The following is a 16652-nucleotide window of genomic DNA, read 5'->3' on the forward strand; positions in this document are numbered from 1 at the left end:
CAGATTATTTAGATCCGTGACTAGTCTGATGACATTTGCTACATGAAGAATGGTATGGCAGGAAAAGCCTCAGAAATGGCAAGAAAAGCCTCAGGAAATGTGCACCTTCAAGAAAAAGACGTTAAAAAAATAATATACATGAGAACTCTTTGCTGGTTTGTGAAAGACTTGAAGTATCTTTTATTACAGTATAATTGGAAAACCTGGATGACAAAGAATCATTGAAAAGGGTAGTTCTTCTAGACCATTTTTCCAACCAGAATATGCATTGTCAGATGGGTTGTTTTTTGCGTTCAGATTCTTAAAAAAAAAAAAAAAGAGAGAGAAGACACATGACTGCAATACAAAATTTTTACAGATATGTATGGAAAACTTACTTACTAGACTTACTGTTTTCAATCCAAATTTATGCAGTTTGCAATACTTACTTCTTAAGAGAGGGGGGAAAAAAAGAATGTAATGAACCATAACTGAGAACATTAAAATTTATAGTCAACAGCTGGAACCAAGCCAAGATCCAAACATTCAACAAAAAGTTAGTTCTTAGCAGGCTTCTATTAGTCCTGTCATCAGACCCTGTAGCTGGAGACACTCTGTGTCTCCACTCTGTGGTATAAGTACAACCTTCATGGCTGAAGATGTCTTGGTTTTAAGACTGAAATTTGATTAAACAGTCCGCCTAAGTTTGTACAGTTAAAATGGTGACCTACCATGAAAACATACAAATGAGCTGAAGAAAATGAACTACGAAAGAGATGGATTTTGCAAGAGCAAACAGATTTGCAAAAGCAACTCCAAGCAAAAGCTCTTGGAAAAAAAAACCCAAACCAACAGAAGTAAGAGGAGGCAAATATGTGGGAGATGGAAGAAAAAGAATTAATGTCAAATGAACCTAAAAGCATGTAATTGAGTAATAAGGACTCTTGACTACAGCATGAAAGAAGCTGTAGACATTTGGTGTCGCCTTCAATTCAAATAAACAAATTGTTCCCAAGGGATTGCAGAGCACCAATCTAAAGTCATTCAGACAAAACTATTTAGAAATTCTGAATTCCTGCTATTTCCATATAAACTCATTTCTCACAAAGTAGGAACAAATAAAATCTGTCTCCTCCCCAACTCCCATAAAAAGATCTAACAACAGCTACTCCGAACTAACTTTTCCTGACCACTTTGGAAAATAGTGATTTAGAAAACTGATGGCTGACTTTGCAGACTAGCTGGTGGTTGAAGAAGACACAGTGTAATTAGCAGATCACCTTTCAGGATGAGGAAATCAGACCTCATCTAAACACCATGCAGTCCTCTGCTATGACTACAACTGGACATAACAGGAACTCCTGCAAAGCAGTAAATGACTCTCCAGAACTGTGTCAAGACAGTGTGTAATATAAATGCATTTAAGTTTCAGTAAAGCCTGATTGTTAATAGCCTAGAATTACTTCTGGCTTTCTGTAAAATATTTCCTATGTAATTACGACCAGATGCCTGAACTGAGGCACATGGTCCAAGCACATCTTTTTTTAAATTAAAGGTAAATAAAGGTAAATACCTTCTGCTTCTAGAGCTGTTTGGTTATTAAATTGAGCACAACCACTGTGACAGTTATGACCTTCCTTATAAAAATTGCTACAATGTACATTAGAGCATAAGTTAAAGCCTTCTGTTATCACATTTTCCTATCATAAACTCACCTAAATTAAAGCAATTCCTAAAATGGTTCCAGAACTTTCTGCATCTTTTGGGCTAGAGTATCAAATAATAAAACAGTCTACAGTGCTGTCAGTGACATGGAGAATTAAAGCAGTTAGATTGTATGAAAATTAGAAGGTCAGACACAAGCGAACTATCTGCAATTGCAGAGCAAACACATGCCCTGACAGGTGCCTGATGAACAGCCTGTCACCTAAAATAAGTAGATGAAGACATACAAAAATATTAATGCAGAGCAGCATATAGTCCCCCTCAAGAAAGCAACACTAGTTATTCCTGAGACAGAAACAGGAATGGCAGAATTGGGCAGTTCACACATTGTCCTGATCGCACAAAACTGTGCAATATCTTTCACCTGTGTGAAAGCTCAAATAAGCTCAAATACCTACAAAAATCACGGTCTGCTTCCTTGGATATCTATACAAAATGTCCAAAATAAGGAAATTAAAAGGAACCAGTTAACCACCTTTTTAATATGTACACCCCAAAATACATTCTTACATATTCTTGCAGAATACATTACTGTATTCTGCAAGAATATGTAAATATATTGAACTGTAACAGAACATTTACAATACAAAGAAGGGAATGTTCCACTCATTACTGAACCAGCATTCATGGCACAGAGAGACTGTGGCTTGTCACATTTGTATTGCTCTTGAATAGACATTTGAAGTATATGGAGAGAGTCTGGGAGGAATGCAGAGACATCATCTGAGCATCTGGAGATAAGGTTAGGAAAGGCAAAGCCCAGATGTAACTGAATCCAGTAGGGGATGTCAGAGGCAATAAGTAAAGCTTCTCTATGTGCCAATGCTGAGCTTAGAAAATACTTTTCAGAGGGAATCACAATTTACTATTTCTTTCTAAAGTGATTTATACATTTTTACAAAGGTTTTAGGGGGTTGTGCTATCTCAAATAGGTATCACTTGGGTTTTGGTTTGGGTTGTATGGTTATCATTTGATGCTTGCCGATTTTAACAAAATTTTAAAAAATACATATTACAGCATTATAGATTTTAAAAAAATCACTGTTTTGGCTTGCACTGCAGCATTTATGAAAAGCAGAAGTCTTGAATTCAACCTTTTCTCATTTCCTTTGTATGTGTATATGTAATATAAGTCTGGCAAATCTTCATTCTGCCATCTAATTCAGTAGATAAATCTCTTATAGCAAAATTGAAATCAAATCTCCAAAGGGAAGCATAGAAAGTCAGTTTTCAGAATGAATACTAAACACCTGATGTCCTTTTAGTTGATCAGTTAAAGAAAACTTTGGAGTTTGCTTCCATCCTCCCTGGTTTTCTGTTTTTCCAAGATATACTTCCTGAAGAGCATTATAAACATGTAAGCATGTGGACAGATCTTGCTCTCATTCCTACCCACAGCATCCTTAAATAAAGAGAACCTCTTGTCCTGCTGGCAAGGCAGGGCAGTTCTGGGAAAATGTGGCACAGAAATGTGACAGCACATCACACTGTGTTCCCTTCTCTGTAAGAAACTGCAGTTTTTCTTGCTAGTTTGTAAAAAATACACTGCTAGTAATACAGTTGCTTCCCACACAGGAAGAGGAGCAAAGGACTTTTCCTTCAGTGTTAAGGAACAAATGCCACAATGTTCCCGCCACTTGCCAAACTTAGTAAAATCATCCCACTGAGCTTTATTTTCCCTCTAGCCCACTCCAAAAGGCTTCATCAAAATAAAAGAAATACTCTAAAGATGAGAATAGTGAATTACTTCTTTTCCAGAATATGCATTTAAGTATAACATGGACATGCCTTTAGGAAGGGACCCTTGTCCAAAACAAACTCCCTCTTCTCCCCCTTCTGCCCAGCCAGACCAGCAATATATTCTTTCAAAAACTAAGAGGGAATTCATCAGTTGTCTCACTTTTTATGTAGTTACTTTGCAAGTGGAAAGCTAGCAAAACATGCTAGTGATCTGATTTAGTTAAGTTTTTGTTGCCACTTTTGTACCCAAAAGAAGAGACCTGGGTACAAGACAATAGCAAATAAAATCCCATGACTATTGCCTCACAGCACTGTTACAAAAGACACAAACAGAAAAGTCAGGGATACTATCCAAACCACACATTTCTCCTGATGACCCTCCTACACAGATTCTTCATAATGATTCCTTCCTATCACAAATATGTAGCTAAAAAGTATGCACTTATTTTATATTTGTAGTTAATATTTATGAAGTTTTATAGATTTATCTTCAGGATACCTAAAACATCAGTTGCACTCCCTGCATATGTTTTAAAACGAAATATTTACTCCCATTTGTCTGCATTTCCCAAATACTTTAAACTTACTTCTTATGAATAATCATTATTCAATTGGAGTCTTCTTTTACTCATGTCTGTGAAATTCAGTGTATTTCAATCAAGTTATTCTTAATTTAAACTGTTCTCAGGGAAAGGAAACTAAGACTCATGAGCACAACCAAAGCTATGAATTTAATATAACATTTACAAAAAACATTTTTTTCTGTTGAAATGCTTTTTGCCTAGAGATAAATTAATTACTTTCTTGTAGTGACATTGTTATTTCCATTTTAATGCTTTCGTATTGTTCATTTTCTAAAATTAAAAGTATAAGCACAGAATACAAACTTTTCAAAGCAGGACTGTGCATAACTGTCTCTCTTTAGATGTTTCAACCAAATTGCAAACATCCGTAAAACTTCCAGTACAGGACACAAGGGTCTTGTACAGCAAAGTGAAGATCTGTTGATATTTTACTGAGTTTTGAACACTGATCCTTTATCTTAAACACATCATGGATTATCCTAGTTCAGTTTCATAAAGAAAATCCTTAGTAGTAGAACTGATTTGGTTCATCTACAACCCAAGCATATTTTTCATAAAAGAATTAAAAGCCTCTGAAAAAAAATTAATCCTGCCACAGCCATGCCTTTATAACACCACACTAGATGCACTGGAAAGAAAAAGAATTCTGCTATTGCCTCAAGTACCCATCTACAGATAAATTATTTAGAAATTAATTTTAAATGGGTTCACAGAAGATGATTTAGAAGAGGTTTTGTTATTGTAGTATCATCTGTGGGGCTTGAAATACTGTAATTAACGGCTGCACTACAGGCAGAAGAGACTTGGTTTCAATTTAACCAGCAGTATCTTACACCATCAATTTCATTATATGCATTACTTCAGTAAACTAACACCAAATATTACAGAATGAATTCTTGGAAATTATAGTCATTTAACAAGTATGTCATGTGAACCAAGTACAATGTAGCCCTTCACGAGGTGTTGTTCCATTAAATACTTCACTAGATAATGTACACCAAATTAATAGTTAAAGACTGCAAAGGGGAAGTGAGAATTTTTCTCTTAGAGTACAGATAACCTTAAATGTTGTACATTTAAGGACTGTAAGCAAATGTTAATCTAATCAAGCAACAATTAAAGCCTCTTTTCATATATGTGTAAGCAGAACTGACAGATTCAATTTCATTCCTTCTGCAAGATATTATGGTGCTGAAAATGTCTGAAGATTGCTCCCAGTGCAATTTCTAGAGGAGTACATACAGCTTCCATTCTCATTAAACTTGATTCAGCACAATGAACATCCAGTTGCTGCTCTGCATGCAATAGCTCTTGGGAGCATCCATGGAGCTAGCAAGGAAATGTCTAAATTTTACTCTCTTGCTCTGTTTTATCACAGTCCATGCTGAGTCTTTTATTCAAATTGTAGAGGAGGAGGTGATACATGTAAAAGTAAGCAGTTGAATCATTTGGTGATAAGTAATCGTGGGATAAGATGATTGTTTTTAATATCTTCTAAAAATTATAAAGAAAAATCTGAAACCATGCTGTCTTAAAAATTAAAATTAAACAAATAAACAAAATCTATCTGAAAAAAAATTCTTTTCCCTCTTGTCTTTTTCTTTCATTTTTTTCATGAGCATTTGTACATGACCACACAATCCTTTCCTTGAGGTATTCCAACTTAAGAAAAGTAGTGAATAGGCTAGAGAGTCATCATGATGACCTAATGGTCACTTCTTTGTTTCTCTTTTCACTTATATGTCACTCAACTTCTCAATTAAAAGAAAAAAAAGTCGGGAAATCTTTCTGCAGGTTTTCTTTTTTATGTCTCTTATTAATACCTCTCCATAGAATTCTCTTTCATAACATTGTTTTTTCCATCTAGCTTTTTATTTTACTATTTCCTTTGCTCAGTTGTCTCATTTGTTTCCTGCTCAGCTTCATGCTTTACATTTGCCTTTCTGGACATAGGGTATTTGTAGATGCCAATGTGAAGTAGCCAAATTTTACAAGCCTTTGACTATATCTGCGCAAATTTTCACAATCTCTCTGTGGAGTTCAGCAAAAACTTTTACACTTTACATGAAGGCTGATTACAGAGCATGCCATATTCCATCAAAATAAATAAGGACATTAAATTCTGTAATCATTAGAATATCAAAAAGTTACTAGTTTTATGTTTGCTGGGTCAGAACCTTCAGGTTTTAATACCTTTCAATTGTAGACTGATGGACACCATGAATTGTTGTGACAGAGCTGAAAATGTTCCATTTTTCTTTGTAATCTCAATGCATACAGAAATCTATATTGCTTTTCTTCATGGTCTGAAAGCTGAAAATCTCTCTCCTGGAAGAACTTACAGAGACAAAAAATCAGAAGGAAGAATAGAATGGAATCAACTTTTCTTTAAACAGCATTTATAAATAATGGGTTTTTTTAGTCTAAGTTTTTATTATTTCCAGTGATACCACATTTCTATAAGAAAAGGCACCAAAAGCAGCATGGGCAGCAGGGTGAGGGTGGGGATTCTGCCTCTCTGCTCTGCTCTCCTGAGAACCCACCTGGCACTACCGTGTCCAGCTCCGGGTCATCAGCAAGTGAGATGTAAGAACTTAAGAGCACAGCTGCCTGTCTCAAACACTGTTAAGGCCACAGAATGACTTTGCCATAAGCACAGAATGGAATGACATGATGGCACTGACTCCAGGCTTGGTGGAGGCAAGAATTGATTAGTGGCTAATGCAGCCAGACAAAATTCCCCCTCTGACAAACTGTAAAAAAAGCAGCTGCTTGCATGCATATCACTGGTCAAACAAACACCACCCGAAGTTATGGGACAGAACCCTGAATGTGCCCACCCCCAGATATGCCTCCACGGATACCTCGAACTTGGACTGCAAGTTAAGCTGGCATTACAGGAACTTGATAAAGGTGGTACTGTTGTTTGAGTGTTATCTTAGACCTGGGGAAGAATAACACAGCTGGGGGAGAAGAATGTGTCACTGGTAATGGACACAAAGAATGCAGATTTTATGGGTCAGAAGGAAAGCAAACTCACTAACTGTGTTGAACCAGCTGCAACTGAATAACAGGTTGTATATTAGGCTAGATAGAAGGAAAAAGGTTTTTTCAAGGAAGCTGATAAAACACTGGAACAGGCTGTGCAGAGTAGTGGTAGATGTTCATTCCTGGAAACATTCAAAGTCAAGTTGGATGGGGCTCTAAGCACCTGATATAGTTTAAGATGTTCCTGCTCATTGCAAGGGAGTTGAAATAGAAGGCCTTTCAAGGACCTTTCCGACACAAACTATTCTAATATTCTAGGCTTCTATAATCAGCAGGTTCCCTCAAAAATATTCAAGTCTATTTCTGGGGAAACATCATTAGGGGTCACAAAGGGAATTCAGAAATTTTTTTTCTTCCTCTTTGTTTTTCCTGAGAAATATGAAAGGGGAAAAATAGTTAACTAAAGATATATCAAGTTTTTAGGAACGCTTTCCAGATGTCACCCTCAGAAAGAAGCAATGACAAACATATTCTTTTTAGACTTTTTTTGCATTTGTAGCTTGATATTATTTATTTTCTGAACATAAAAAAATTAAATTCTTCTATTTTGTTTACCCAATGTGGCAGTCATTTTGTTTCCAAGTCTATCCAAGTAAAATATACTCAATTCTGTCTTGGAAGCAAACATGGAAAATAAAATACAGTCTAAAATTTTTCATTGTTATCAAAGCACATGTCCTTTTTTCTTCTCAAAAGTCAAACCATTCCTATTTTCATAATAAAAAAGTATTTTGACATGACGGCTACCTGAAAACCTCAAGCAAGTGATAGTCTGACATCATCACAGCTTGGAGGGAATCACAGTGCATGCAGACATGCCAACATGGCAGGGAAAGCTCAAAGCAAAGGGCTTTCTTCCACACCAGTCAAAATAAGGTCAAACTTAGCAATAAAAAACAAGATTGTCAGAGAACACCCTAAAAACTGCACAGGGAAGTATACAAGAGTGCTCACTGCAGACATTTAGCTCCACACTTGGATAAACACTGCCCTGGGTATGATCCTGTATGGAGAGGAGTTTGGTTCGAGTGGCTAGAAAAGAAATCTCTGGACCTGGCTTCTTGAAGTATCACAGAATCTGCAAGAATTTTAATTATATCCATAATAATTAATATTTTATAGGGCACTCTCTTCATAATAGTCTTATATTTATATTTCTTATTTGGAATAACCAGAATTTACAGATATAATTACAGATATCTTAGTATGGGCAGAGAAAAAGAGTTATTCCTCATATTTTTGATCTATTTGTCCATAGCAAGGGAGTTGGACTAGATGATCTTTGAAGGCTCTTTCCAATCCAAGCCATTCAGTGCTTCTCTGGACTACACAAGTAACATATATCCTCTTTACAACTTCTATTAGCTCAATATGAACACCTTGCAGGCAGTCTTTCTGGAAAAAAAAAGAGTGAGTTCTAGAAGACAGCACTTCAATTTGCAAGACAACCAATCTACCTAAAAATTTGATCTGCAAAGGTCCTTTAGTCATGACTGCTGGTAGGCAGGAAAGTTATAAATAATGTAAAGAAGCCTGACTTCTCAATTTCTCAGTCCTACTCTGTTCAGATAGATCACCACCAAAATCTGTCTCCTGAACTACAGGTCTTACAAGGCCAGAAAGCTCTACGTACAATGTGTGAAATTTGTTTGGAGGTGTATGTTCACTTGTCAGACATGACAGTTTTAAAAGGGAAATAAGAGAGACTGATGCTGGAATTTACTCTAAGTGAAGAAAAAAAAATGAAACTTGCAAGCGAAGAGAAAGGGCAAACCTTTAGCTAAAAGAGTATGAGCATGTCCAAGGCAGAACTAAAGAGCTGCTGTGCTCCTCCAGGCCAACTCTTAACTATGTAAAATTTAGACATAAAGATTGAAATTCTACTCTACTCTCCTTAAAAATGAATGTCATAGGTAGATAAAACTGGAAGAGTAGGTAGCCAGAATTTCTGTCCATTTTAAGTATCCACAATAGCTATTCACCCCCTGAGCCTGTCTGAATGTGGCATATAAAATAACATTAATCTCATCATCTCAGTATCTGTCTCTATCTGACAGAGCCTTTTATTTTTTGATTGATACTTGACATTTATCATACTGTTTGGACAGATTTTAGTGACAATTTGGAAAGATATTTGCTGGGCTTTTGGTCAGTATTTCATGTGCACACAGCAGACCTCATTAACACAGAATCAGAAAAGAAATCCCTCGTATGCAAAAGAGAAACAAAATTAGTTCCTTTCAATTAACTCTGTCAATTTTTCATAAGATTTTTAACTCAATTCATGGGACATGGAAATCTAAGGCAATGGTTTATATGTTATTTACCAATGCTGACTTCAGGAGAAACTTGAACAAATCACATTATTTTATTCAACAGTAGAAATGTATTTCCAAGAGCTCTGATCTATTACAGATTCCTTTAATTTTCAACTTCATTTGGACAGCAGGGAAATCACATAAGTAAATTACAGTTGGCATAGGACAAATATTGTGTAAATGGCCTACTGTAAGAAAAGTCAGCAAATTTAGTAAGATTGGAAGGTAGAATAGAAAATAAGATCTAAAAAACAATGTTTCAGGCTTTCTTCCACAATATATTTTGGATTAAAAATACTGTGTTTACATGACTTTGTATAATATCTGCACATTGCTTGTATCATCCAGAAAATTTAAACTTCTAGTACACCTTAAAACAGAAATCCAGATCTGAATTAATTGTAAAGGTAATGCCTGTCTAACTTTACATCACAGTTATTTCAGTTCTAGGTAACAAGAAGAGAGAAACTTTAGTATATTTAGTGGATTCAAATAGAGTCATGGAGAAACTAAGAAAATATCATGTTTTACAAAATTTTAGATATTACCTATCTTAAGAAAGTAAGTTATTTTCTGGTAGCTGTCAATTTTCATTACTGAGGAAAAGATCTGCTGTGATTAAGTATGGAAGTCTTCTAGGTGAATGCAGGAGAGATGATCTTTTTATTTAGAAAGTGGTCAGAAGTGCTAGTTTAAAGCTTCCATCATATCAATACTTTTTGTTTCCAATTTAGAAATATGTGTAAATAAGTACTGTCATTTATGCAATTAAGTCTTATTTAATTCAGTAAATATGTATTCACTTGAAAGATTATGTAGTTAGGCCTCATATTTACCTTTTTTTGACAGATAGGTTGTCACAATACTTGTTCACACCACCAGATTTTAGGAAACTTCTGGCATAGGTCAATGTTGCAGTATTAAATTCTGATCTATATAGCTTTTAGTCCTCAGAAAATGTAAGGAAAAGAGGTTCTGGTTTACCCAGAAAGTATATAACTCATGCTGTGCACTGTGTTTATAATGTCTAAAGAATAGTCATCCTACATTTACATTTGTGCAAATTCTTTAAAAATCCCCAACTGAGTTCTCTACTCTTTCTCCCCAGGGAAGTAATCCAAGAGCTTTAAAGGCATGCAAGAACAAATAAGGAAAAATAGCATTTTCTGTCTTACAGCTACACAAGGAAAACCTAACAGGGTTTTGGCTGTAATTCCTGGTTTTCTTTAAATCTTCCATGGCTTTTATACTTACTAATTTTCAGAATTCTTCATTGTTTTATTTCCTGATATCTTCTGGTTTTACCTATACATACCACAGGAACTTCAAAAAAAAGTAATTCTAGAGTATTCTTTTCTGACAAGGCCATGGAAGAGAGTAAAACAAAGAAAAGCCAGATGAAATTTTCTGAAGCTGGTAATAGACAGTTTGTAAAGTTTTAAGTATTGTAAACTAGGACAGTGAGCCCGCATACTATATCAAAGGTCAAAATACAATTAATTTATTTACAGCTCAAAACATGGTATTTGGCAGCAATGTCATGTGAGCAGCCCAGCTACTTGCCAGAGCATGGATATCTGGGAATATCTTCCTATTTTCTTTGGGCTTACCACCTGTAAATTGGTTAATTTGATTAACCAATGCTATCAAATCATTGGTTGATAGCAGTTTCACTGTGTCTGACAGTAAAATGCATCTTTTCTGTTTATTTATCTTCAGACTGTTCATCAGCAAGGTCAGTTATTATCAGTATTTTTGTAAACAAACAAAAATAAAGAGGACTAATAATAATGAGGAAATACTCATATGTGAATTGTATTTAGTGAATGTCTGTCACAGCTGGAGATGAAACAATGAAATCTCATGAACTTTTATGATAAAGCAAATGTGTTGTCTCTATCGACAGAAAAAAAAGTAAAATAACACTTATATAAGGTGTTAATATATGCTGAACAGTTAAGACAAAAATAATGAAATATGATTATGTTAGATTCTGTACCAAACATGAATTTCAAAATCTTCATCCTAGGTCTGGAGAAAATTTGAACAAAATAATAATTGCAAAAATAATTTAGACCAAGACAAGTAAAAAGCTTAGCAGATTGAGACAGGTTCTGAAAAACTAATGTTTGGCACAGCTCTGCACTTCAATAAGCTCTTTTAAAAACTGAGGTATATGATGTGCTGTTCCAATTGTAGTTGTTTTTTTTTCTTTCTCTTTTTTGTAGATAACAACACAGATTATACCCCTGATTATTTCAGTCCTTATTCACATACATGTATTAAAGGGTGCATAAAACCATTAGAACTATAGAACTTATCTGGGCAGAAATCTGAAATTCACATGTGTTCTCTAAAAGAGCTCATTCATTGTTCATATAAGTGAGAGAAAAGTCAACGATTTCTGAAATGAAAAGCAGTACAAGTGAGTGCCATATAAGTTTACGGAATATTGCCAGTTCACATGTATTTCAATTTCTGGTACCAATCTCAATTTTCTTTTCAGGAACTGTTGTTAGAACTCAGATTTATTTACTGCTCTCTGTTGGTTTTGTGACATAAGTGAGTGTTGAAAGGGCACAGCCGTTCTTCATTACATCCTCAGTCCTTTGAAGAAGTGAGCGAATGATTTAAATAACTAAACCTGCACTGAGTACCTGCCTTGAATCACCTCTTCAAATACTATCAAACACTCAAATCTTGCAACTAACTTAAAATCATGGAAATACTCCCTAAATTAATTTTGTTCAACAGTCTGGATTAGAAACCAATCTTAGATGAAATATGGAAACACAAACACCTTGTGTAACTATATGCTGTGCTTCTCTTAAAAACCGATCTCCTGAAATGTAAAGGAAAAGTCCAGAAAAATATAATTGTTCAACCACATGTCTATTGCTGGGAAGGATTATATGAACTGTAGGATTGAATGTGTGAATTTTGCAGTGTGGATGTTAATGTGTCATTGTGAAATGCCTAAGTGAATTTCCTAAGTGTATATAATGAGTTATTTGCACACTTCAAGGGAAAGTTGTGTGTCTCAATAGGCTGGAAGATCTGGGGACTCTTCAGCAGAGCTGCAGGTCTAAAGGTTGATCAGAGGAAACAGGTCAAATGGGAATTACTCCACTGCTCTAAAGGCCTGCCCCACACACCTCAAGAGGAAGACTTAAATGAATGAGCTGTATTTGCATGTGGGGTCAGGATCAAGGAGACAGATTACTTTGTTTGCAAAGGAAAGAGAGAGTGAAAGGTGACTTTATACACTCAATTAACAGAGATATAGTGAGTAAAATGCATCAGGATGAAGATGCCATGGTAATAGGGGTGGGGTAGGGAAGGAAAAAAAGGAAAATAGAACACAAAATTCAAGGCACTACACCTATTGCTTTTTTTTTTGTGTGCATTTTGCAGTTCTGAGAGGTTAAAGTGGTTTTTTTTTCAGGCATTAATACTGAATTAGCATGTTGTTTTCTGAAGACCAAAGTTTAAAACTTAAAAATTAGTTTTTGAAAAGCATCTTTTCAAAGAGTTAGTCAAGTATGTGTTATGAACATGCATTGCCTCAGAAAATCAGATATGGAACTCCACAATTTTAAAGAAATCCTGAAAATTTACTGATATTGTTCTGCTGTGTCCCCCAAGTCACTCTCCCCCAAAAGAGCACAAAAAAACCTCAAGAAACCACCACCAGTAAAAAACAAAACAAAACAAATAAGCAAACAAAAAACCCAACCAAAAGCATGCCAAAAAAAACCAAACCAAACCAAACCAAACCAAACCAAACCAAACCAAACCAAACCAAAAAGACCCAACAAACATCAAAAAGGCAGTATTCTAGATGTAGGCTCCATCTCCCAGTTCTGTCTGATCTAACACAGTTTAGACTGTTCATGCTCAGACTGACCACCCTTCGGGCCAGAGCACAAAATCTGTCTTCCCTATCTGTGAAGTGTTTTCCCATAGATGACTTGGCCTGAGTGATCTTGTAGAGAATGCTGAGTTAGCCTCGTAAGGGCTTGAGCTAAGAAGAGGGTAAAATGATATTAATCATCAGACTCAACTAAGCCACCTCAAATAACTCTTGCATCAGTAAGAGAGAAAGGATAATTTTTGCTCAACTGCTTTCACCATTTTTGTACCTGAAGTCCCCTGGAAGCACTGTAAGTTCAGAGATCTCAGAAGCACTGATCTTATATTCTTTTTTGTAAAATAGAAGTGGAAATTGCTCAATCTCTATACTGACTGAAAATGCACTGGTGTCCCATGCAGAGAGATGGGTTTTTTAGGACTCAGGGTTTGAAAACAGTTAGAGGTTTCTACATTTAAGTGTTATTATTAAAGCATTTAGAAGCCAGCACAGAAGAAACACTGCCAAAACCCAGTGACTGCATAAACTGTAACAATGCTACACATATTTAATTTTGGATTTATGGATAAACAGCATTCATACTATACTACAGTAGGTGATTCTTGAGAGAAAGAAGCAAAGGAGTACTATATCTTAAATGGGCAGAGGTGTAAGAACAAGATTGCTTAAAGATCATTACAAAAATGTAAAACAAGATACTACAAAAGAAATTTGAAATTAGATAGTTTAGCAAGTATCTGTTACAATAAAGTTAACTAGATAAATAATTGGCTTCTATATTTATAGTTATTGTGGATCTTTGTAAAACTCAATTTTGTATGTAGAAATTTATGCTAATTCTGCAATAATAATGTCATAACAGGAGTTACATCCAAAGATCAGGACAACCACTTGACAGTCCTCTGCTATGACACGTAAATTCCTTCTCTACAAGTCCTCTTACTATTTAAAGAAAATGATTCTCTAGAATTAATTGTCAAACATCATGGAGACAATTCAAATTCCCCAATTTGGTTAACTAACCAAATTAAGGGGGCCACAGTGTAATTCAAAAGTATTGACTTCAGCAGGTCAAAAGTTCATAATTTTTTCTGAGAAAAACCTAGGTCCTGATACTAAGAATATTATAATCTTTTGACAAGTATTCTTGAGAGTCTTGTGACCATAACCATAAGGAATAAAATTTTCAAGGTTTACCTGGAATCAGAGATGCTGTCTTGCAGTTTCAGAACCTGGCTTTATTCCTGATAAAATTAGCTGTAGCAGATGCAGTCACTTACTTTGTACATTAGCTATGAGTGTGTGCCAAATACATAAATGTAGAAAAAAAAATCAATGAAAATAAAATAGTAATCAGAGTTTTGAAGAAATGTACTTGACAACTTTCCTAACTGCAATTAAAATCTGCAGTATGTATATCTGAAAAAATGATTGTGCATTTACAGTAAGCATTTGACATGCCATAGGTGTTATCAAACACCTAGAGTTGCAAAGTTATTTAAGAAAGATTAATTGAATCTCTGCAAGGCCTTTGAACTTCGTTATGCAAATATTTAAAGACAGTCTCACGTAACATGCATACTGCTGCTTCCTTCATTAAAAAGTTGCATCCCAGCCTTCTGGAAATGCTCTTATCTTTATCTTATCTCCTGACTGTTCATGAACCAAAGGTTTTGATGCACAACACTGCTGATACTAAACAAACAGAGAAAATTTTAATTTGCATTTATTATTCTTATTTTTTTTAATATCAAACATCCATGTGTCGTATTGAGAGGGAGGTGTAGATTGTGAGTTGTTGGCTACTGTGGCATTTGATATAACAATGTCATGAAACAACACTGACAACTAAGATAGACAAGGGAAATAAATCACCAAGTACTACTCTAGTAAAACAAACACTTTGCATATATCATATCTGATTGTATTTCCTACATATTATTAACTGGTACCCTCAGCCTCTCTGACAGAGTGATCAGAGAAGAAAATCCTGGCCCAGTGCTAACAACAGGAGATTACAAAAATATGCCTGGCAATTATATGAAAAGTCAAGACTGATGCATTTGTGATCTATGCCAAGGCAACTAGTGTAAAGAATAAAGATGAAATAGCCAAAGTAAAAGGATGAAGACACTCTATTGGAGAGTAATCAATACAGCTCTGCAGATAAAAATAACTCAAAAATATGATAGAGTTCTGTGACAGATTCAATAAGCATGTGGGTGAGCAGATACTGTCTAGGAATACAGTGGGAATTCTGCTGTGAAGCCATCACCTACCGGAAGGGAGTCTCCACATCCCGTGTCGAGGTATTAAGCATACTCCACAATGTGGGAAAGGTTACAGGTACTGTAAAACCTACTGTGAAATGACCTGGAAATGGGATGCTACACCACACAGAATTACTTTGAACACACAGCTCCTAAAGGCATCTAGGGAATACAGACTTCCTGCAACACTGAATAAATTGGTAGTAAGATGGAAAGTATGGCCTCTGACTCAGTCTTTCATGAAAACAAGTATCATCAGCAAGTCAAATAGACTCTTACAAGTAATTGGGAAAGAATCTGAGTGCCAAACATAAAAATTTATATAGCTCTAATTAGTATATATATATATATATATATATATATATATATATATATAAAGATGATAAGATGATAATAATAAATGACAACAAAGATGACTACAGGTATGAAATACTTCTATAGTACTACCTAGTAGAAGAGACAAGACAGTTCCCCCAAATGAAGGGGGGAGAGGGAAGAAAAGATAAACCCCCAAACATTATTGTGAACATTGTTGAGAAGGCCCTGAGATGCTAATTCCCTATTTCTCATAAAAGCAATTAAGAATTAATAATTTCACTGCAAGTGTAAAAACAAAAAACCTCCTCCAGCTAGTATTATTTAATCTATAAACCACTTTGATACCATACATTAAAGGAAATAATTAAAGATGGATGAGTTAAAATATTAATAAAATTATAATTTAATGAATAAGACCATGAATGTCTCTAAGCAAAATTATCTAAACCACACTTCTCTGGAAGATGCTCATGACTGACCCATTAAACTGTTGTCTATCACAAGCTTGAGGGAACCATAAAGAAAAATAACTTTATAGTTGTCCTACTTTTAATATAATTTCCTTTTGTAACTGCTGCTGCTTATCCTTCTCACACAGAATATTCTTCTTGTAGACATTCAAAGGTTTTATACCTCAGCCAATTAGCACAGTGCTGTAGAAATCAAGAGATCTTGTTGCTGGTTCTGACTCTGCCCAAGGGGTGTCTATACAAAGATCTCATTTTCTCCTTCAACTTATTGTGATTGCTGATCTGTGATTTTTTTTAGCTCTAATATAGTTTTTCATATAAGCTTATTG

At 35.1% G+C, this 16652-nt stretch overlaps 1 protein-coding gene across 1 annotated transcript in view; it reads right to left on the reverse strand.

Moving 5' to 3' along the window:
* TRPM3 (transient receptor potential cation channel subfamily M member 3) overlaps positions 1 to 16652 on the reverse strand; it is a 259088-nt gene that overhangs the window by 192741 nt on the left and 49695 nt on the right. The gene's annotated exons all lie outside the window — the stretch shown is intronic.

The sequence above is a fragment of the Vidua macroura genome, chromosome Z, assembly GCF_024509145.1.
Source record: "Vidua macroura isolate BioBank_ID:100142 chromosome Z, ASM2450914v1, whole genome shotgun sequence".
NCBI lineage: Eukaryota > Metazoa > Chordata > Aves > Passeriformes > Viduidae > Vidua > Vidua macroura.